The 22,588-nt window shown below is 49.4% G+C and overlaps 1 long non-coding RNA gene across 1 annotated transcript; it reads left to right on the forward strand.

Moving 5' to 3' along the window:
- The first annotated feature begins 9,809 nt into the window (after positions 1-9,809).
- Positions 9,810-16,475, forward strand: LOC123810793. The gene is made up of 5 exons (XR_006784323.1): positions 9,810-9,968; positions 12,733-13,093; positions 14,010-14,591; positions 15,782-15,922; positions 16,105-16,475. It is a non-coding gene; the product is annotated as an uncharacterized LOC123810793 (long non-coding RNA).
- Positions 16,476-22,588: the final 6,113 nt, after the last annotated feature.

The following is a 22,588-nucleotide window of genomic DNA, read 5'->3' on the forward strand; positions in this document are numbered from 1 at the left end:
GTGCCCCATTGGGTAAATTTAATTTGAGGGCCACACCCCTCGCGGGCCTGTTTTGCAGGAGATTGTAGTGGTGGGACCGCTGCCGTGGTGGCCTTGGCTGGTTGGGTGAGTGTCGCCAGGAGGACGCAGTTTTGCGCCAAAGTTCAGAAAGGGCCCGCTCCCAGAGCCAGCGTAAGTGGCCGGGAGTCGCCCCAGTCTAGGAGCTTTCAGGACAGCCCTCCTCTTTGTTCGTGAGACCACGTCCCCTCCCTGGACTCCTCCCACTCCTCCGTTGGTGGCTGCCTTTGGCCTCTGCCCCCAGGCTGCTTTCGGGACACCTGGTCGGAGCCACCTCAGAGTAGAGACTGTGACCAGCAGCATTTTGACCCTATGTTGGAGCATCTCAGGGACCACCTCAAATGGAGCGAGATCAGTCACACAGCACGCCTTTCTCAGCCGAGACACCTTTGCCCCGGTATAGCCTTCGTCTGCCATGCTTCTCTCTTCCGAGCCCTTCTGGGTCTGCTTCTTGGAGCGCTGCAGTCCTACATTAGGAGTACGGAGGAAACTGAGGTCCAGAGAGAGCTAACATGCCCAAGACAGCACAGGGAGTCAGCCAGGGGACCCTAAGAGCTCAGGTCCACTCCACCTCCCTTCCTGGAGGCTCTGGAGCCTCCCACAGGTCTCCATGGAGACCGAAGGGAGCTGGAGCCTGGGAGGTGGGGTCTGGAATCCTGTCTGTCAAATAAAAGCAATGATAGTATCAACTCATTTGTTTGGCACTCGCCAGATACCAGGCATATATCCCCTGTAGCTACCATTTGAGCCCAGGATTACTGTCCCATTTTACAATTGAGAACAACAGTTGATAGGTAGTGGAAATGTGATTTATACGAGCACCGTTTGAGTCCAGAATCTCTGGGGAAGTGGGCCTGTTGCCTCCTGTAGTGTTCCTCAGCCCCACCACTCAGATCCTAACCCACCCACCCTACCTTGCATCTATCTAGAGAGAGGTTCAGTATTGACTGCGAGACCCATTTAAAGGTATCCTATTTCATCCCCATATCCTTGGCAGGTGGTCCCATTTTACTCGTGGAGAAACCTAGGCACTGAGAGGGAAGAGACTCGTTTGGGTCACGCGGGAGGAGGAGCAAACAGAGTCCAATTTGAAGGCTATACTTCGAGGTCCCCTTCTCCTAGGCAGGCCCCTTCTAGGCCCTCCCTGCTTTACTTCAATGCCATCTTACTTTGCAGCGCTAAGAGTCAGCGCCCTCCAAGGCCAGTTCTGTACTACTTCAAACCTCGCGCGCCTGTTGGTACAGCCCCTTGGGGCGGGGCACACCCAGGCCCCCTGACATTTTCAGGGCCAGCCTGAGTGGTGACTCCCAGCTCCAATGAACGGCCTGATTCATGCTGGCTCCGCCTCCCGCAAGCTGGGCGGAACCGCACAGGTGAGTCTACATCCGGACTTGTCCGGCTGCACAAAAGCTCAACAGTTCTTGGTACCGGGAGCCTTCAGGGCTGGGGTCCTCCTACCAGCCTTCCTATTTTCCTTCCTCCCTGCGAGGGGTGGGGCGGGATGGAACGGTGGTGGTGGTGGTGGTGGTGGTGGTGGTGGTGGTGGTGAGACAAGGATTAAAGGGCAGTTCCATGTGCGCTGGAGAAGCTTTAGCTACAGCCCAGGAAGGTATAAACACCCCGAGAGGAGGGTTCTGGCATTTACTGAGCACCCGCTGCATGTCAGGCATAGGGTTTGATCTGTTGCAAGTTCACCATTGTGCAAGAGAAGTATTACCCAGATTCTAGAAAGGAGGAAACTGAAGGTCAGAGATGAAGGCACCTTGGACTGGTAATGGCATTCAAACTTGAGTGAAATTCTGCCAATGTTAAGGCCCCTTTCCTCCACCTCGCTGCCTCTAGGATCGGGGAAATCCTGGAAGACTCCTCAGAGGAGGTGATGTGCAAACTGATCCCTGAGGAAGGGTGAAAAGAAATCCACCCGCTGAATAGAGGTGGGAAAGACATGGAAAGGCCTCTGTGGCAAAGGAACAATGTGAGTAGAGGCCAGGAGGGTTGTAAATGGGAAAAGGAGGAAGAGATGGGCTTGGATGGAGCAGGAAATGGAGATGGGGGTGGTCCTTCCCATTTGTGAAGGTCCCTGAATACCAGGTGAGCAGGGTGAATATATCTTTTGGGCATTGGGGAGGCCTGGGTTTCATTCTGTCCATCTGTAAAATGAGGGAGTTGGACTGGCCCACTTCAGGCCCTCCCAGGGCAAGGGGGTGTATCTGGAAGGGTTCACATTCCTCCATGTCCAACCTTGAACTTGGCAGAGTGGGGAGTAGCTGGAGCAGCTCGGGGGCCAAGGGTAATATTTTGCTCTAGTGCTTGAGTCTGATAATAAATATTGCACCAGGCTGGCCATGCCAGATGCCTGAATCACCCTGCTAGCTGGCTCCCGCTCCCTCCAGGCCAGGATCCTGCAGAGAAAGCCCAGGCCCCGGGTCGGGACTCCAGAGGGGTGATGGATCTTAGCCCTGGATCCACCCTAAGCAAAGTTTTTGTCTTCTGGAAACCTTGGTTTCCTCATCTTCACAATGGGAGAACTGTGGCCTGAGCTCACTAAGCCCTCTCTCTCTAGACTAGACAACCTAAAATTCCAAGATTGTATGGGAGACCCCACCTAGACATGTGCTCACAAATGGCTGTGAGGCCAGCCAAGGCCAAGATCTTGGGCCCAAGAGGGAGTCCAGGGGCTGCTGCGCACTGGGAGGGTGGGAGGGGTTAGGGATGGATCTGAGTTGGGTCTGCTCTTGGGGTCTCATAGCCTAGGGGTAGTAGGGGGACACATGGTGTGTGGAGTCTAAAAGTTGTCGAGAACAAAGCCCTCACTTACTGTGTGGCATGCCGAGGGAATGGGGAAAGGCAGAATGGGGAAAGGGACAGCACGAGCAAAGGAAGGGAGGTAGGAGTGTGAGGACTTTTTTGGAGAAAAGTCAAGTTGGTGAGGCCGGAGCATGGGGTCTCTAGAGGAGAATGGGTTCTTGTCAGGGTTGGTTGGATCCATGGACTGTGACTCTTCTCGTCACAGGCAGAACAGGAAGCCCCTAGAGTCATGGCCAGCAGCCCCAGGAGTGGGGCTGGAGACCTGTTTGGAAAACCAGTTTGGCAAGGCTGTCTCCTCCATGATGTCATCCAGCTGCTCTGTTCTGAGTGACAGTGCCAGATAAACTTCCGGCCTTGGGGGAGAACTAAGGGGGGCTGGCCCCAGGAGCTGAGGGATGGGAAAGGAATGACTCTTCAATGTAGGAATCTTGGAGGCAAGTGGGCCCCGGGAAGAAGACTTTAGGGGGCTTGAGGCACCCACTAAACTGCTGTGATGAACCCCAGGAAACCAGCCTCGTGGATGTAGGAGAGGGTTCTATATGGTCTGGCCTGGATTTCTTGTGACTTCTGTGGGTTCCCTGATGCCTGACTCCATCCAGGCTCATGGCAGGGGCCCTATATAATTGCTGTCCAGTGAGTTGGAACTTGGCTCCAGATCGCCCTTACAATACATAAGTGGCTATTTTGTTATTACCATGACCCTCACGGCTTGAGCCCTCTGAGGTAGGACCATCATTATACAGATGAGAGGACAGGCTCAGTGAGGCGAAGCCACGCCAACACCTCACACAGGATTTGAACCTAGAACTCTTAGTCTTAACTCTGGTACCCTGCCATTTGCCATTTGGGATCTCTTCCCACATGGGGCTTTGTCATATTTCTTTTTTTTTTTTAACCCTCACCTGAAGGCATACTTATGATCTTAGAGAGGAAGGAAGGGAGAAGAGAGGGGAATAGAAACATCTATGTGAGAAACATCAATTGGTTGCCTTTTGCATGACCGGGGATGAAACCTGCAACCCAGGCATGTGCCCTGACCAGGAATTGAACTCTCGACCTTTTGGTTTGTGGGATGAGGCCCAACCAACCGAGTCACACCAGCCAAGGCCATATTTCTTTTCTTTTTTTAAAAAATATTTTATTTATTTCTTTTTAGGCAGAGTGGAAGGGAGGTAGAAGGAGAGGGAGAGAATCAATGTGTAGTTGCCTCTCAGGCACCCCCAACTGGGGACCTGGCCCACAAACCAGGCATGTGCCCCCACTAGGTATCGAACCAGTGACACTTTGGTTCACAGGCTGGGGCTCAACCCACTGAACTACACCAGCGAGGGCCCGGGCCATATTTCTTAACTACTTATGAGCACAGGAGTTGAATTTTGGCATCATAAAGGCCTAGATGCCCACTTCATGGTCCAAATAGGTCATCGGAGTCCTTGTATTCTCAGGGACAGGCCTCAGGTCACACAGAAATTGGGGGTGGAGACACTGCACCTCAGATCCCAAGTTTCCCGAATCCCTTGTTTCCCCTTCCAGGCCTGGCACACACAAGCATAAAATGACAATAACGGACACATACTAAGTGCCTACTATGTGCCATTCACTTATTTGATCATTACCACAGCCCTGTGAGGTAGGTGTTAAGATTATATCCATTTTACCCTGGCTAATATGGCTCAGTGGATTGAGCACTGGCCTGCGAGCCAAAAGGTTGCAGGTTCACTTCTCAGCCAGGGCACATATCTGCCTGGGCTGCGGGCTAAGTTTCTAGTTGGGGGCCTATAAGAGGCAACTGGTCTATGTTTCTCTTGCACATTGCTCTTTCTCTTCTTTCTTCCTTTCTTCCCCTCTCTAAAAATAAATAAATATATTTTTTAAAAAAGCCAAAAGATTATATCCATTTTATAGATAAAGAAACGGGATCAAAGGGGGAAAATCACTTGTCCAAGTTGACACAATATGTTGGTGGTAGAGCTGGGACTTGAACCGCTTGTGTGTGCCCTTTCCCTAGTAGGCCTCATTGGAGGCATGAAGACCCCTGGGCAAGAGAGTGCAAGGTCCCTTTGCAGGATCCAGTGTCCTGTTCATAGTTTCCATGCAGGCCTGGCCTCCCTGAGGCGGGAAAAAAAGTGCTGAGGCTGTGGAAACACTGTTAACCTTCCCAGAGGAGGCAGCCACGGTGGGAGGGAGTGCTCGGTGCAGACCTCAGAGCCAAGTGTAGACGTGGCAGCTTGGACCCGCTGCAGGCGAGGGAGGGCTGGCAAGGTGGGGCCAAACCCAAACCGTCCTTCCAGCAGTTCCCAGCCCTCTGCCTGCCAGGCCTGGTCCTGCCTGCTCCTCTAGCTCCCCATCTGGATTTAAGATGAGGATTTTAGGCCTAATAATAGCTGAATGGCAGCAAGGGCAATGCCTGAGGCTGCAGCCAGTGGCGGGGCTGGGGTCCCCTATAGTCTCATGCTGGCCTGCAAGAGTTTTCAGAACTTTGAAAATAATAGCAAGTGCTTATGAACTACATACATGTGCTAAGTGCAGGCATTGTGCTAAGGTTTATCCACAGTAACTCATTTATTCCTTACAACCATCCCAGTGAGATAAGACTACCATTAGCCCTATTTAATGGGTAGAGAAATGTAGGCACAGAGGGTTAAACTACCTGCCCCTGAAGATTATGGCAGCCTCCAATTGCTGAGCACGTACATGTCCATCTTGGGCACCGTGCTAAGCACTTCCTGTGTATTTTCCCATTTGAGGAAAATACGTAAAGCATTATGGGCAGATTGCCGTTTATTTAGATAGGGAAAAATGAGAACCAGAGGAAAAGGGAATTGCTCAAGCTCACATGACTGGAAGGGGCAGAGTTGAGACCCAGAGTCAGAACTCGAACTCTAGAGTGGTGAGGACTTGGGCTTCTGGAATCAGACAAACCTAAGTATTATGCTAGTGACATCACTGCTCCTTAGCTGTATGGCCTTGGCAAGTCACATCACCTGCTCGAGTCTCTGTTTTCTCCTCTGTAAAATGGGGGTTGGTTTGAGAGGATGCTGATGCCACCTGTCAGATACTAAGCCAACCATGGGCACATTTACAGCATGCAATTACCTCATGCATATTCACTCGTTCAGGTATCACAACAGCCCCCCAGGTGGGGACTGCTCTTTTCTTACACTTGTTTGTAGAAGAGAAATGTGAGGCCCAGAGATGGGAAGGGACTAGCCGAAGACCAATGGTAAGTGAGTCAGGATTTGGGCCCGGTGCTTTCATTCCAGAGGCTGAGCTCTTGTCTCTTCACACTTTGCATCCTGATACTGAGGCACAGAGGGGGTGTGACTATGCCCAGGTCACACAGCATGGTAGGTCTGTAGAGCCATCTGATGTGAGAAGGCCAGGAGAGGAAGGCCTATCTGCCACTCGCAGGTCACTACAGTCACAGCTTCTTTGGGCTTGGAATGCAAGATGTTCCCTAGCCTCAGATTTCTGAAAAGATGCCCTGTTCTTCCAAAGTTTAGAGCAAGATCCAGATTTTTGTGCCCCTTCCCTGGGAGGCTAGGATTCCAGATTCAGCTAGCAGAGGTGGGGAGGTCCCTTGTGGCCAAAGAGGACCAGTCCTTGGAGTCACCAGGAAAGCTTGGGGCATGAGGAGGGTTTCAGGTTTTACTTAAATTCTGATTCTTCCATTCACTAGCCACTTCACTGGCCTGAGCCCCCCTTCTGTAGTAGATTGTTTGCAAAAATGACGTCAAGCTTTGCCTTCTTGAATGCAAGCTACTTTGTAATGTGACTTTGGAGTTCCTCCCACCAGGAGTTGGAGTCTTTCTTCACACTGTAAATCTGGGCTCAGCCATGTGACTTATTTTGGCTAATAGAATGCAGCAGAGGTGACATTGCCAGCTCTGAGTCTGGACCTTAAGAAGTCTTCTAGCTTCTGCTTACCTCTTGGAACCCTCCCAACTGTCGTGTGAACAAGCCTGGGCTGTGCTGCCTGGGGATGGGAGACCACTAGAACAGGAACGAGTTGTCCTAGATGAGGCTGTGCTAGTCCATCGCCAGATGATCCAACAGCTGACCACAGACGAATGAGTGAGCCTGACTGAGACCAGAAGAACCTTTAGCGGAGCCCAGCCCAAATTGCTAATCCATGAAATTAAGAGCTACATAAATGATTTCCAGCTGAAGGTACTGTTTTGGGGTGATTTGTTATGTAGCATTGTGTCAATTAATAACTGATACACAGTTTTAAACATTTTTTTAATTCGGTGTAAGTAACTGCTGTTAACAACCCCCAAAATCTCAGTGGCTCCACCCAATCAGAGTTTATTTCTCACTCATGGAAAGCCTGATATAGGTCGGTGCTCTCCTACCCCGTCTCCCTTGGGAGGCAGCTCTCTTCCAAGCAGTGACACCCTCAGGCCCTTCCTAGAATTCATTCCTGAATCCAATGCATATGGAAAGGGATCCTAAAAATCAAGAAGCTCACCCACTCTTAATTGCCATGGCCCAGGGCTAACATGTATAAATTCATTTGTTAGGATGTAGTCACATGACTCTACTAATTACAGGGGAGGAGGAGCATATACCCTTCCTGTATATTCAGGAAGAAGAGTCAGGTTGGAGAACAGAAAACACTGTTTCTGCCACATTTCTTCCCCTACCAGGCTGCCGTGGAGATCAAGCAGAGCATGAACATCTATAAAGAGTTAACTCCATTACCCAGCACAGGATGGTTTAAATAGGGGCAACTGTGAGGAATCTGAGACTCATAGAGGTTGAGGAATCTGTCCAGAATCACACAGCGAGCCAATTGAGTAGCTGTTTTGTGGTGGTGAAGGGCTCAGGACAGATCTGGGTACAAATCTCAGCTCTCTCCCTTTTTTACTGTGTGCCATCAGGCAAGTTACTCAGTTTCTCGGAGCCTCAGTTTTCTTATCCACAAAATTAAAAGTGAAATAGTCCCAGCCTCGTAGGGTTGGGGTGAGCATGCAAGAGCTCATGTGTGTCAAGAGCTTAGTTGACCCAGGTACGTGGGTCCTGCTTAATAAATGTGAGCCACCTGGGTAGATGTGATGCTGTTTCTCATCTTACCTTGCAGGGTCAGCAAAACATGTGCTACGTTTTGTGCAAATCCTGTTTCTTCCCCCTACCTCTTGTGGTGTGAATGGTTTTACTTACCTGGTTAAGAAGAGGAAAATTTTCCCCAGATGGATATCAGTCTCTCAACACACCTTTGAGCACCAAGCCCCCAAACGCCCATGGTTGTTCTGACAGAGCCCTGAAATGCCTACATTATTGCTTCCTTTAGACGAAAGCTGGGCTCTGTGAAATGTATCCCTTTCTGAGCACCCCTCTAGTATTGTCCCATCACTGGGATGGGGACAGGGCAAGAGGGCCTGGAGCTTATGGGCTCCAGCTTGGGAAAGGCCAGGGCCAGGGCAGACCCTGCTGAGTGTGTGGTGTGCGCATTCTGAAAATTTCTGCCCACCCTGAAGGAAGGGGCCCAGGTGGGTTAGAGGTGGCGTCCCCTCCTTTCTCCTCCATTTAACCCCCTCTCAGACTCCGTTGGAGCCAGACAGACAGAGATTTGTAAGCATCTGCTGACGCTCATAGGCCCTGTGGAGCTCCATCTGAAGGGAGGCAGACTCAGCAAACAGAGCCCCGTGTAAACAGATCGGGAGGAGCTCTGTGAAGGAGGAGCCACAGGACACCGTGAGAACATGTACTGGGGACCTATGTTAAATTATTTTCGAAGTTTTGCTTTGAATAACTAATCCTTGGAGGCCAGAGAAGGTAATTATGCTCAGATCTGGAGGATAAGAAGAAATTTGCTAAACAAGGAACTGAGCTGGTCTTGGGGTGAGGAGTGATGTTCTAGCCAGGGGAACAGGCTATGCAAATGTGCTCTGAGGCAGGAACAACCTCTAGGGACTGATGGAGGACTGATATGACCAGAGTTTGAAGGGTAAGGGATGAGAAGGGTGCAAATGAGATTGAAGGGAGGACAGGGGCCAGGCCAAGGGGTCCCTGTGGGCAGGACTGGCGTCACAATTTGTGGGGCCTGTTGCAAAATGAAAACATGAAGCCCCTTGTTCAAAAATTATTAAGAATTTCAAGATGGTGACAATAGAACCAACCAAGCATGGGGCCCTGTGCTACTACATAGGTCGTACACCCATGAAGTTGGTCCTGCCCATTGGGAGTCTGTATGGAGTCACAGAAGGCTTTTGAGCTAGGGGGAGATATGACTTGCATAAGCCTTAGTTGCTGTCTTACATACTGCATCTGGATGGTGTGTGACCCTCTCTTCTCTGCAGAGGTGGCCAGTACATTTTCCTAAAATATTTTACTCAGAATGTCTCACTCCTGTGATCAAGAACCTGCAGTGGCTCCCACCCCCTAATAAGATCCAGCCCAGACTCTCCACCCAGACCCTCAAGGCCCTTCATAATCCGCCCTCACCTGGTTTGGGTAACCTGATGTCCACGTAGGCTGTTTCCTGAATCCCAGAGATGATGAACTAACCCAAGGACACAACAGTTACAGGAGGGCAAGTCAGGACTGGAAGCCTGGTGCCACCCCTGCCCTGGAGGAGGGTGCAGCTACACAGTGTGCTTTGTATCTACCAACCTAGCACAGAAACCTGCACACAGTAGGTGCTCAATATGTGCCTGTGGCAGTGAGTTCCTCCTGGGGTACATCTTTGCTAGGGTAAGGGTATTCCAGAATCCAGGATGCAATTAGCATTCTTCTTGGCTCCTTTCTCTCTCCCGTATCTGTAGGCATTCCCCAAGCCCCACCGCACCCTGGGATGCCCAGTGGCCCAGGTCTTGCCCATAGACATGTTGTGTCTGGGCCTGTATGGCTTTTAAAAAGCTTCTTTGAATTTGTCATTAGCATTTAAAAATCAGGAAATTTCTCATGACCATCCAAATTTTTGTTTCTCTGCAGAGTGTCATACCTGGGTCTGAATTCCAGGGCGCCACTTCCTCTGAAGTAGAACCTCCAAGGGGTTCCTCTCTAAACCCCCAGTAGGCCTGTGCAGTTTAAGACTTTAAAGAAGGAACATCCTAATTACCACCAAGGACCAATCAGAATCCTGGGATCTGACTAATCAGGTGAATAATTCCACCTTCTGAGGGCAGAGCCAGGAGGAGAAAACCCCAGCCCTGGTCTCTGCCAACAGGAAGAATGAGGGATGTGTTGTTCCCATTCTCACAACCAGTTCCAAACTGATGCTGACTCCTGACTCCCTGGGGGCTGAATGGGTGCAGTGGATGCAATGAGTGCTTCTCGGCCCCGCTGATCCCTGCCACCAGGTCTTTGCAGTTGCCTTGCTCTCTGCTTGGGCCACTCTTCCTCCTCATCTCCACTCTCGCTGGCTCCTGATTACCATTCATGTCGCAGCTCACCTGTCGCCCCCATAGAAAGGCCTTCCCCGTGCACCTATCTGAAGCACCAGGCAGTACTCGGTGCTGTACAATTTAAAAACTTTTTTTCATACCAGCTATTGTCTTAAATTATTTATTTGTTGTTGTTTGGCTACTAATGCTAGATGTGAGCTCTGTGAGGGTAAGGACTGAGTCTGTCTCGCTCACCACCAATTCCTCAGGGCCTAGAACAAGACCTGGCTCCAAAGAAGAGGTTGAACACATGGTTGTGGAACAAGGGAACCTGGGGACTCGAAAAAGACCTTTCCCTGGAGGATGCACATGACCTGTGTGGGTGGGAGCTGGTAATGGGCCAGCCAGTTTACAATTGAAGAGCAATTAGTCACCAGCTAATTGATACACAAGACAGCTAAGGGGGTGGGATTGACACTTGAAAATGAGCCTTGGATCTCTTTCTGGGGAAATATTGAGAGAGGGCACTGAGGAATCTCCAGGGGAATGTTTGAAAACCACTTCCATGTTGTCGAAGGAGATAGAAATGATCAGAAGTCCCCGCAAAGGGATCTGGTCCCTTTAAGAAGCAGGCGGGTCTAACCAGGCCGTGGTGGCTGCAGCTGGAAGAACTGGCCTAGGAGGTAAAGAGTGGGACTGAGGAAGAATTACCCTCTCCTACTTATGGGGGCAAAATACTTTGGAACATTAAGAAAGATTCTTTTGTTTGCAAATGCTACACACTTCCCTGGATACCCTGGGCAAAGGGGGACTTTATTGGGAGGCCATCAGAAGTTGTGTCAAGATTATAAAAATTTCAAGGTAGAAAGAGGGGGCCATCAAACTCATAGTTGTTTGAATTTACCCAAAATTGTTTTCTGGTTTCCACACTTCCTTCTGATCAGCCTGTTGGTGAGAGCTTTGCGTTTGAAATGTGATCTGCAGACCAGAATCTTTGGTCTCTCCTAGGAGCTTGTTGGAAATGCAGAGTCTCAGGCCTCACCCCAGACCTACTGAAGCAGGATCTGTATTCTCACAAGATACTCAAGGGATTAAGTGCACGTTATAGTTTGGGTTTGTGGCCACAAGAATCAACTGGTGATGGGGGGAAGGCGTCTCCTAAATGCAAAGGTTCCTAGGCCTTCCGTGAGAGCTGCTGCTTTGGTGGTCTGGGGTGGGGTGGGCGGGGATGGGTGTTTCCCAGAGCCCTTGGGGGACAGGGCCATAAATTCAGCAAATAGCCTTGAGCTGCTGCCACTAATTCTTGCTCATGTGCTAGCAGGGTGGAGTCCAGCCTACAGCCTCCTGCTCTGCAGGTAGGAGATGGGCCTGAGAAACCCACGTCTGTGACTTCCCAAGGAGGAAACTGCTCAGGACCCTGGAGGGAACACCCTGTACACTGCTGGGTCTCAGCTTAGGGGGCTCTGTTTTGAGAGGCTCACCTGCTTGACTGAAGGGAGGCAGAGGGTGGCCTGGGCTGATGTCAGAGCTGGGGACCTTAACCTGCCTGCTGTGCTGCAGACAAGCAGCTCCTAAAAAGCTGTGTTTGGCCTAAGGATGGGAACAGCAATGTTGAGTTGGCCCTATAGGAGTTCCAAAGTGCCTTCGCCCTTCATTATATTTGATCTTCATCACAATCTCGTACAAAACACCAAAAAGAAACAGCCATGCATGGAAGACTCCTGCCTCTGAAAAGGGTTGACTTCAACCTCAGAGGTGACTGTAACAGTTTAGTGAGGACTACTACTTAACTTGTAGCTCCCTCTTGGTCCATTAAATTCTGGTTCTCAGATTAAAAGTGCTGTTGAGGCCCTCGCTGGTGTGGCTCAGTGGGTTGAGTGTCAGCCTGTAGACTGAAAGGTTGCTGGTTCAAGCCCTGGCTGGCATAGCTCAGTGGATTGAGCACGGGCTGGGAACCAAAGTGTCCCAGGTTCGATTCCCAGCCAGGGTACATTCCTGGGTTCCAGGCCATAACCCCCAGCAACCGCACATTGATGTTTCTCTCTCTCTCTATCTCCCTCCCTTCCCTCTCTAAAAAATAAATAAATAAATAAAATCTTAAACAAAAAAAAAAAAGAAAAGAAAGGTTGCTGGTTCAATTCCCAGTCAGGGCACATGCCTGGGTTGTGGGCCAGGTCCCTGGTTGGGGTGTGCAAGAGGGAACCGATCAATGTTTTCCTCCTCTTTCTGCCTCCCTTACCTTCTCTCTAAAAAGATAAATAAAGTCTTTTAAAAAGTAAATAAAAGTAAAAGTGCTATTGAGTTAGGAGGTTGGATCGGGGTGAGCTCATCTTTTCACATTTTGAAGTTAATTTGAAGTGTGACCATGTCACACTTGTATGACTTGGTAAGACACACTTATCTATTTGGGTTCGCTCAGTACTCTCTGGGGTTTAGGAATCCCAGTACTCTCTGGGGTCCAGGAGTTTCATTTTCAGGGCCAAAACATTAATGGAGGAAGACAATTCCCACATCTCCCACTTGTTTCTGCCACTCACAGGTCCCAGGCATCACTTGGCACCTCGAGGCAGCTCCCAAAATTGCAGACAGAGGCTCCAGAGGAAATTGTCAGTCTCTACAAGGCTTGCCTGGTGTTTCCAAAACTTATTCGATGACATCACAAGTAAGACTCGGCAATTAGGTTAAGGGAGTCTGGCCGGTGAAGACAGACAGAAGCTGGCAGGCATTGGTTCAGGCAGGACAGAAACGGAGATTGCCAATAGGTGGAGGTGAGGATAGAGCCGAGCACCTTGGAAGGAGAGTGAAAAACCAGTTGGCATTACCGAACACGTTCACAAGCACAGTCCTCCTTTATTCTCAGCAGCCCTGCGTGGTGGGAGATAATTACACCCCTTCTACAGGTAAGGGTCCTAAGACTCGGCAAGACCATAAGGCTACGCATAGCCAAGCCACGCATGTTAGACCAGAATGTTGCACATAGTAGGTGAACAGTTGACATTTGTGGAATAAAAGTAGAATGTGTATATTTGATACCCCTTTGAAAAAGAACTGGAAATGTTGAGAAATTTCTATTTTTGCGTAGTATTGCCCCACAAGATACTTACTAATTACAAGGGGACCCTTTACAGCAGAGAAACCCAGCAGACACCTTAGCTGAGTAATCAGTGTCACTATTACCAGCTACAAATAATATCGACAGAATGTAGCTCCTGTGTCATGCACTCAGAAGGCACAACGTCCCTGCTGTGGTGTTCTTGACCAAAATGCATAACCTTGATCTAAAAAACATCAGACATCCAAATGGAGGGGTAGCCTCTAACGTGACTGGCTGGCTCTCTTCAGTGTGGAGGTCGTAGAAAAAAGAGAGACTGAGGACCTGACAGAGATGGGGGGAGACTAGGACTCAGCTAAACACAGTGTGGGATCCTGGGTTGGGTCAGAAGGAAAATGGGCCAAATTCAAATGAGGTCTGTAGCTAGTTAATAATACTGTATTAGTGTTGATTTCCTGGTTCCGATCCTTGTACTTGGGTTAGGTAATGTGTTAATATTAGGGGAAGCTAAGTGAGGGGTATAGGTGGTGAAGTTTAGAAGAACGCTCTGGATGATTTTTGCAACTTTTCTGTAAGCCTAAAATTATTTCATAATAAACACTTTAAAAACTACAAAATACATTTTATGACATATGAGTTATATTTCAATTTAAATAAACTATGAAAATCTTGAGAAGACGTGAAAATATAGCTTCTTCAGATGATACTTTCTCCCTTACCCTTGCTCATTTTTCTCTTATAATTTGAATCTCTCTCTGTTTCAGATATACTGAGCTCAAACGCCGTGTCCTCCAAGAAGCACTGCTGGATCTACACAGCTAGAAAGGTGTCTTTTTCCGCCGAACCCTAGGACACTCTTGTTAGTGCAGACCCCATCCCAAGCCACAACTGATATCCGACGCCAGGACATCAGAACTGAGACATTAATTGGCCTGTCTCTCACTGTTGGAGCCACGAGATGTGAAAAATAAAAGCCGTTAGCCACCATTCTCTCTGCCACAAGAAGGAACCCTGTCTGCCACTAGAGAGAGAAAACAGTTCACACAGAGGGACAGAGAGACAGAGAGACAAAGACCCATTTGTTCTGGAAATTTTCTGCCCTTGTCAGGAGTGGCTGGTTGGTTGACTTCACTGTCCACTACGTAACCGCCAATAAAATCTTCTTCCAGTAAATCTTTCTTTATTAAGGTGGCCAGAATAGTTTTATGTGTCTCTCAACACAAAGACATCAATGAATGCAGCTACTCTGCCAGGGCTGTCCAACCTTTCGGTGTCTCTGGGCCACACTGGAAGAAGGAGAGTTGTCTTGGGCCACCCATTAACTACACAAACACTAATGAAAACTGGTGAGCAAAAAGGTTTTAAGTACATTTACAGTTTTGTGTTGGGCCGCATTCATAGCCATCCTGGGCCGCATGCAGCCTGTGGGCCATGGGTTGGGACCCCTGGTGTGTGTTTTACCTCCCACTCATCCAAAGACTGTCAAATGCCCGTTTCAGATAGAGTTCTCACCGGCCTGGGGTTAGTGAGAAAACTAGAACAATGTGGTGAGTTACTTACAAAGGCAGGTTTAAAAAAAATTGGTTACTTGTGAGATTAGTCCTTATTAAATTTTATGATGACAGTAGAAAGTGGTGCTTTATTTTTTCTTTAGTGTACTTTGACAAATAACAAAGTGTTGGCAATTGTGTGCCCCACTTGGAAAGAACACTTTAGTGGGATGTGAGATCCCAGAGTCTGGGAAGCTCAGGCCAGGTAATGACTCCTCTGGGCGAGGGCCCTGGCGTGGCTCCCCACACAGCTCCCGGCTGGACTCGTGGTAGGGCTGCGCTGCGGTGCCTCCTGAAATCAGCCTGAGCGAGAGAAGCTGATGAGTTTAGAAAGCTGCTCTGGTCTGCTGCCTGTCATGTGGGGAGGATCTGACTTAGGATTGTTACAGCTTATTCTATCACTTTATTCTTTTGTGACTTTCAAAGGAAGCCTCAGATTTTTACTTGCAGAATGCCTCTGGAATCCTTCCTAGAGGCATTATTAATCCTTATTAATTTTCTCTTTTATTTTCACATCTGTCTAGGGATGCCTTGGCTGGGAGGGGAGGTGAAGTCTCTCTTCTTAGATAGAACCTGAAGGGTCCGCTCACTGAGGTGGGGAGAGAGCACTGGAATGGGAGCCAGACAGCACCGAGGTTCAACGAGGTTCAACTTTGGCTTCCTTTCGGACTGGTTGCAATGTCTTCAGTAACTTGCTTCATTTTTCTGAGGCTTGGTTTCCCAACCTGTGAGATGAGGATGACAGCTAACCCACCTTCTTCACAGGGGGCTGCTGGGAGAGGCTGGATAAGGCTTGGCAGTGATTTGGAAACTGGAAGAGGGGAGGGACAGATGCTGGGTGTTATTTTACAGGGGTTGTTGGGGATATTTGAAGAGGAAATTATTAAGTTACAGAAATGGGAAAGTAGGGAAGTTGCTAAGTACTTCCTAGCTATCCCAAGCTCTATTTCTTAGTTGCATATAACCTCCTCTCTCTGTGCCTCCAGTTTTTCATCTGGAAATCCGGGTCCCACAGTCGGGAAAGTAATTCTTTGGGAGAGCTCACACTGGGCACTGAAGTAGACATAGAATCGGTTAGAGAGAGGACCACTTCCGGTGGAGGAGACTGCATGAGCAAAAGCTTGAAGGTAGGAATTCTTGCGACATAGAGGAGAAACACTGGTCTCACATGTTTTGTTTAATGGGAACAATGGTAATCTTTATCTTGATGAGAATTAAACAAGATAATGCAGGTAGAGTGCTTAGCACAGGCTGGCACACAGCACACAGTAATGGCGCTTATCCACACTGCTTTGGTTTTATTTTGCAGATAAAGAAAATGGAGCCTCTGAGAGGTGATGTGGCTGGCCCAGTCAGAGTTATCAGAAGTTGAGGAGGATTTGAACCCATTTCTTCTGGACTGTAGAGGCCAAACTCTGAACAATTGTGTTACTAGCCACACCATTGTGGGGCCTCTGCTCCGACCCCAGCTGCCTGCCTGACCCAGCAGCTATGGGTGGCCTCACTCTTGTGCGTGGGCAGCAGGGCAAGAACCCTCCAAGTTCCTTGAGAACCAAATATGGACAGACCGGGCCCTCTGAGGCCCGACCCCAAGTCTGGGCTTGCTCCTGCCTGCTCATCTGGGCTTGGGCCCTTTTCCCTACACAACCTCCTGGCTGTGCCCTGGAGGACTCTGGGAGAGCTTCCCTTCAGATCTCCTCCTCAGAGCGTCTTGTTGAGCAAGTTACTGAAAGAGAATGATGAGACCAGCGTCTCAAACATGCCACAAAAATTCCTGACCCTAGGCCTTTGTTCATGTGTCCCCTCCACTTGGGGTGTCTCTTATCCATCCTTCAGTGCCACTGTGAGGCAACAGGAAAGGTTACATCCTAGCTGTGTGACCTGGAGTAAGTCATTCCATCCATCCATCCGTCCATCCATCTGTCCGTCCATCCATTCTTTCTTCCATCCAGGGGACACCTACCTGTACAAGGCACCTTACATACAGCCTCTCCTTGCAGACTAGAAGTCCCTTGAGGACCACAGACCAGGTGCCAGAAGATAATTGTTCAACCAATATCCATGGGCCAAGGCTCGTTCTTACTATGATCCCAGTGAGGCCCTTATCTTTGTCACCCTATTTTATAGATGGAAAGACTGACGGAAGGGGAAGTCCAAAGGACACACAGCAGGGATGAGTAGAGCTGAGACTTGAACCCTGCTCTGACTCTGGAGGCCTAGTTCTTAACCACTAGGCAGTGCTGCCGAACTCCTAATGGAGGGGGGACTATGATGAGGGTCAGGTGCTGGGGGAGGGCTGGGACCACTTCTTTTTCAGTCCTTGGGTTCTGAGGAATCCCCTTCACACAGAGGCTGTCCAGTTCTGAGGCAGCTGTCCCTCACTTACCTTCCCCACTCTGGCCACTCTGTGACCAGAGCTGGCCTGATGCTCGGCTCCTCCTGATTGAGATTTGAGAGTTCCTGTCCCATCTCATACCCTACAGAGTCCTTTTCAAGGTCACCAGTGCGTTCATCTCTGCCCCATGGGTGAAGCAGGGCAGGGAGGATCTTCTCCGTGGTTGAGATGGGGAAACCGAGGCCCCTGCACTGGCCATGTGCTACATCGGGGGTGCAGCTAGGCCTCAAATCTCTTGTTTTGAGGATTGGGGCATGGAATTGGCTGCTAGATCTTCCTTGAAGCCATGGTATGAGGTGCTTAAAGCCTGGCAGACCCCAGCTCCGCCACTCACTAGCTGTGCAGCCTTGGGGAATTACTCCACCTCTCTGAACCTCAGTTTTCTCCTTCAAAAAATGTGGACAGTGCTAGTAATTCTTTGAGAAATGTTGAGAGGATCAAATTTAAAAAAATACTGGTGAAGCACTTAGCACAGTCTTGGAACACAGTGGGTGTTCAGATAAAGGGTTTATTACTGTACTAAGTGCCTGCCACAGAGCATCAGATCAGGAGGGTTAGCCAGGCCAAGGGTGATAGCATCTACCATCCCTTTATCACCATTGTGTGCTAGGCACGTTCATCAGGACAACGTCCCTATAACTCAGTGCTAGTTGCAGATGCGGTAACTGAGGCTCAGAGAGACAAAATGACTCGCCCTAACTCCCTACCCAGCTAGAGGAAGAGTCTGGGCTTGAACTCAAGTCTGTGTCTATAACCTCGGCTCTGCTTCTATGTGCTGGATTCTCCCATCATGCTAAGACCCAGAGAGGAAAAAGGAGTTACTTGGGGGTCCCACAGCAGCTGGGGGCAGGTCAGACCACACCGAGGAGACTGTTTCCATCCTGGCAACTCCGTACAGGTCTGGGTAATTCTCCGGCCCAAGGTTTAAGGCAGGGCCTGACGGACACATTCATGGTCCTCAGAAGGGTCTTGGAACCTGGTCCACGGTCTCAGGAGGGTCAACAGATCCCATCTTCCCCACATACCCCTCAGCCCCCACTCTACCCTGTGACCACCCCTTCCCCACCCCTAGCTTTCTGCGTGCCCCCCTCCTTTTTAATCAGCGGAAGCTTTTGCCAAAGAAAACTTGGTGGTGCCCACAAACCAGCCAGCCGGGGAGGAAGCTGCCCTGGAATGTTGGAGGGGGTCACCAAGCTGTTTGTGAGCAGGCCAGCAGAGCACTGTAAGCAGCTACCTTTTTTGGGGAAAGTCAGAACTCCCTCTGTGGGAACGGATACCAGGGAGGCCAATTCAGAGGCTCAGACCTCAGTTTCCCCATAGTCACCGCCATGGCACCTATGGGGTATGAATAACTTCAGCTGGTAATTTATCAGCTATTGGTCGGGTGCCTGCTGTGTGCCAGGCACTGAGCTGGCTGCTTTGGGACACCGCAGGGTCAGAGCTAAGCCCTCTCCCGGAGGCTCACGTTCCAAAGGGAGGCAGTTTCTTGGTGAGTCTCCCAATGAGCTAGAGAGAGGCAACCCTTGATCAACTCTCTGGGCTTGGATGGGTTTCAGAATTCAGAATTTTGGGGGGTTTTAAAAGGTGATGCAGTGGGGTCTGGGCCCACCCGTCTCCAATCAAACGTATGAATATTGCTGTAGCGAGAAGTGAGAATATTTCCTCTCGGTGGAGCAAACATTCTGCACATTCTCAGTCCGTTCAGGTCAGGTTTTGCCTCCAAATGGGTTTTCTTAGAGTATAGAGAAAAGCCTCCAGGTGTTCAGGTTTTCTGAACCGTGGAACTGAAGATAAAGGGTTGAGGGTCTAATTCCCCTCCTCAGGGCAGAGGAGTCACATAGCTAAGGCCCTGGAGCAAGCAAAAGGTGCAGGTGTGTGGGAATACAGGTCTCAGTGATTCCGAATTCGGGAGGCCCAGGGAGGGCAGGGTCTTGCGTGAGGTTACACAGAGAGGCGCAACGTTCCCACAGTCCTCACGACCAACCCAACGACCCTGGCTGGGAGAGAAGCAGGGGGCTGAGTAGAGAAGGCCAGTCCTTGGGCAGCCCACCAACCAGTTCTGCCAGGAAGGAGTTAAGTGCAAGCTGAGGCCCCGCCAGGCCTTGCAGGGCCTGCCTGTCTGGAGCCTGTTTACCAGGCCGTGCTTGCATCATGGGCTTCAACGTGCAATGCAAACACACTCACATTCTTGGGTCATGAGAAATGCACAATTGCGGTGACATCATGCCCAGAGAGGAGGTTTTTCTCCAGCCTCCCCCCTGCCCACAGTCAAAGCTGTTTAATTAGCACCCTTAACTGGAACTCTTGTCTTCTTGTAAAAAACAACTGGAGAAACTATTATGGGTGGGGGGGAAGGGGGTTGGAGTGTGTATGTGTCTTAAGGGATAAAAATAGCCCATCTGGGACTCCTTTTGGGGTATTTGTGAGTATTAGCGCACCACTGTTTATATTAAATCTATGTCACACTGGACATTTTCGTGGAGTTTGGCTTGGAGACGGGACAAGAGAAACCACCCATGTCTTTTTGTTCCCTCTAGTTTTTCTTTTTGGGAGGGAGACACGTAGGCTAAGTAAAAGGGTCCTAAGAGATGATTTAGACCAACCCCTGATTATACAGCCAAGGAAAGGGAGGCCCAGAGAGGGGAGAGCGTTGCCTGAGGTCGCACAGCGAGGCTCCAGGTTCCCACACCCCTCACATGCATTTTGCAGTTCTGTCCTCAGCCCCCACTTAGGCTTTGTGAGCTGGTTTTTCCCTCTTTTGTGAAGGGAGGCACTTCTGGCTCTAGCTTCCTGGCTGTGTTTTGCGATCAGAGTAGAGGTGATGGTGGTGGATGCGCAGCTGGAATGGGAGCAGAGAAGAGCAGTTGGGACCAGAAGAGGTCTCAGCCTCACCAGCCCCACCCTACAAAAAAGCCTCTCCCAGGCTTTGAAACATCTGTTCCTCCCCTAGACCACCCTAGGCCTCCTTGTGCTCCCCCTTCCCAAGAAATCTCACCCTCTCACTGACCTCCTTCCACGAGTCTTGAAAATTATTTCCCACCAAGGGGTGCTAAATATTTTTTAGCAAATGAAAATAGAAGACGCCCTGTTAAATCTGACTCTCATAGAGAAACAACAAATAATGTTTTAGTATAAATATGTCCCCTGCAATATTGGGACATAGAGTGATCTGGGGACCCTACGTCTTTATCGTCATCGTTGTGGCAGATACTCTTGACTGCTTCGCCGTCAACCTTCCCTCTCCTCTTCGTTAACTGAGTCCTGATTTTGTCTGGGGTGGCATTGTGTCCCAGGCAGTGAGTCATGATTAGTCTAAGCCAGTCATGACAATCCTGTTCTCCTTTGATTTTCCCAGACTCCCTTGCAGTCAGGAATGCTCTGGTGGTTTTAAAATATGTCTGCAAACTTTTTGATACCCTCCTTTTCAAAAGGTGGAAATTCATCCCCTCCCCTTGAATATAGGCTAGACATACTCATTTCAAAGAGTGACTTCCTGGGCTAGGTCAAAAAAACCACTGTCATTTCTGCCTTACTCTTTTGGATGACTCACGCTGGGAGGAGTTAGCTGCCATGTCGTGGGGACACTCAACAGCCCCGCGAAGAGGCCCGTGTGGGAGGAAGTGAGTCCTCCCCCAGCTAGCCAGCCCCAACATGCCAGGCCTGTGGGTGAGCCACCTTGGAAGTAGCTTCAGTTGGATGACTGCAGTAAGCCAGAAAGATTTTGATATTAATCATATTTTTTAAAACTCTCTATATCTTATGTCGTTTTAACACCTTGGGGTGCCTTTGTGGCTAGGAAGACACTGGCCTCCCAGGGCTAGTGAATTCCTAGAGACAGAGCACAGCTTGTCAGTGAGCCTGGCTTTCATGCACAAACTAATCTGTCCTGAGTCCACATCCCCAACCACCTTACCGTCTAAGGCACAGCCTTAGCACAGCCTCTGCCATAAATCCACCCAGGGCCAGGTATTGGACAACTAGGGACAGCTCCTAAACTCCAAAGCCCACTGAAATTCAAACTAGCCAGTCCTAACCGGTTACCCTGAACTACCTGCCTTTCCCATAGCTGTGACCTTGGTGTCCTCTGGCTTCATTCTGCCTCCTAACCGATGCTGGTGTTTTCCTCGGTGGCCCTGAAAGTCATGCCATGACTCTTGTTTCTAAGGGAACTCTGAGTAACATTAAACATTTCTTTCAATGGCAATGTCCTCTGCATTTTGTCACACAGTCACCTGTGTAAGTTGACTCAGGCTCAGATCACACCTGAGGAATTTTGGACCACCTTAGTAAGCCATTCCTGGATATTGGCTTGCATAAACTTTGAGAGATAGTAAATGTTTCTTGCAGCAGCTGGGTTTTGGGTAATTTGTTTTACAGCAATGAATAACTAATACGGATGGTCACATGACCTAGTTCTGGCTAATGAGCCATAAGGGAAGTTATGCTGGGGTGATTCTAAGAAGATTTCCTGATAAAAGGATCAGAAGGGACAGGAGAACTTGGAACAAGAATGATGCTTACAAAAGTGATAACCATTATGGGACCATGAGGCACTGAAATATAAGAATAAAGGAGTGCGCTCTGGCCGGTGTGGCTCAGTTGGTTGGAGCGCCGTCCCATAACCAGAGGGTTGCAGGTTCAATTCCTGGTCAGGGAACATACCTGGGTTGTGGGTTTGATCCCCAATCCCAGGTCTGGGTCCAGGCCCCCTACCATCCTCTCTCTGGGGGCATACAAGAGGCAACCAATCAATGTTTCTCACTTGCATTGATGTTTCTCTCTCTTCCTTCCTCTCTAACAGCAATTAAAAATAAATAAATAAAAGGCCTCGGCTGAGGATAAAAAAAAAGGAAAAGAATAGAGGAGTAAAAAAGTAGGAAGAACCTGTGTCTTTTATAACATCTCTAAGCTGGCAGACCAACTCGGTGGCCACCTGCATCCAGATTTGTAGGCAAGTGAACAATAAACGTCCTTATGGTGTGAGCCACAGGATCCTGCAATGTGCAACTTCACACGTTCCTAACTGATATAATCGGCACACACAACAGTATCTCACTTTACTGGAGGAATGTATGCTATCACTTCACTTATCTAGAATCTGAAATGTGGCTAAAAGGGCAGCTGAGCACCAAAACCACACTGTCTACACCAAGCACCGTACTCTTAGGCGTGCGTTCCTGGTCTTCCTTCATAGCCTTTTTACTTTTACTTTAGATACAATTCTAGCAATGTTTTCTACAGCTTCTTTTTAGGCCACAGTAGCTTGGAAATCAAATTCAACTCAGTAAGCAATCATGTTCTACGTGCAAACACTGCAGGAGGCCCCCCTGAGCAGGGAGTGTCTGTAGTTGAGTTTTCAGCAGGAGAGCAGAATGATCAATCGACCAAGGTAACTTGG

Source organism: Phyllostomus hastatus, unplaced genomic scaffold (assembly GCF_019186645.2).
Source record: "Phyllostomus hastatus isolate PE091 unplaced genomic scaffold, TTU_PhHast_1.1 phas_scaffold_760, whole genome shotgun sequence".
In the NCBI taxonomy this organism is placed as follows: domain Eukaryota; kingdom Metazoa; phylum Chordata; class Mammalia; order Chiroptera; family Phyllostomidae; genus Phyllostomus; species Phyllostomus hastatus.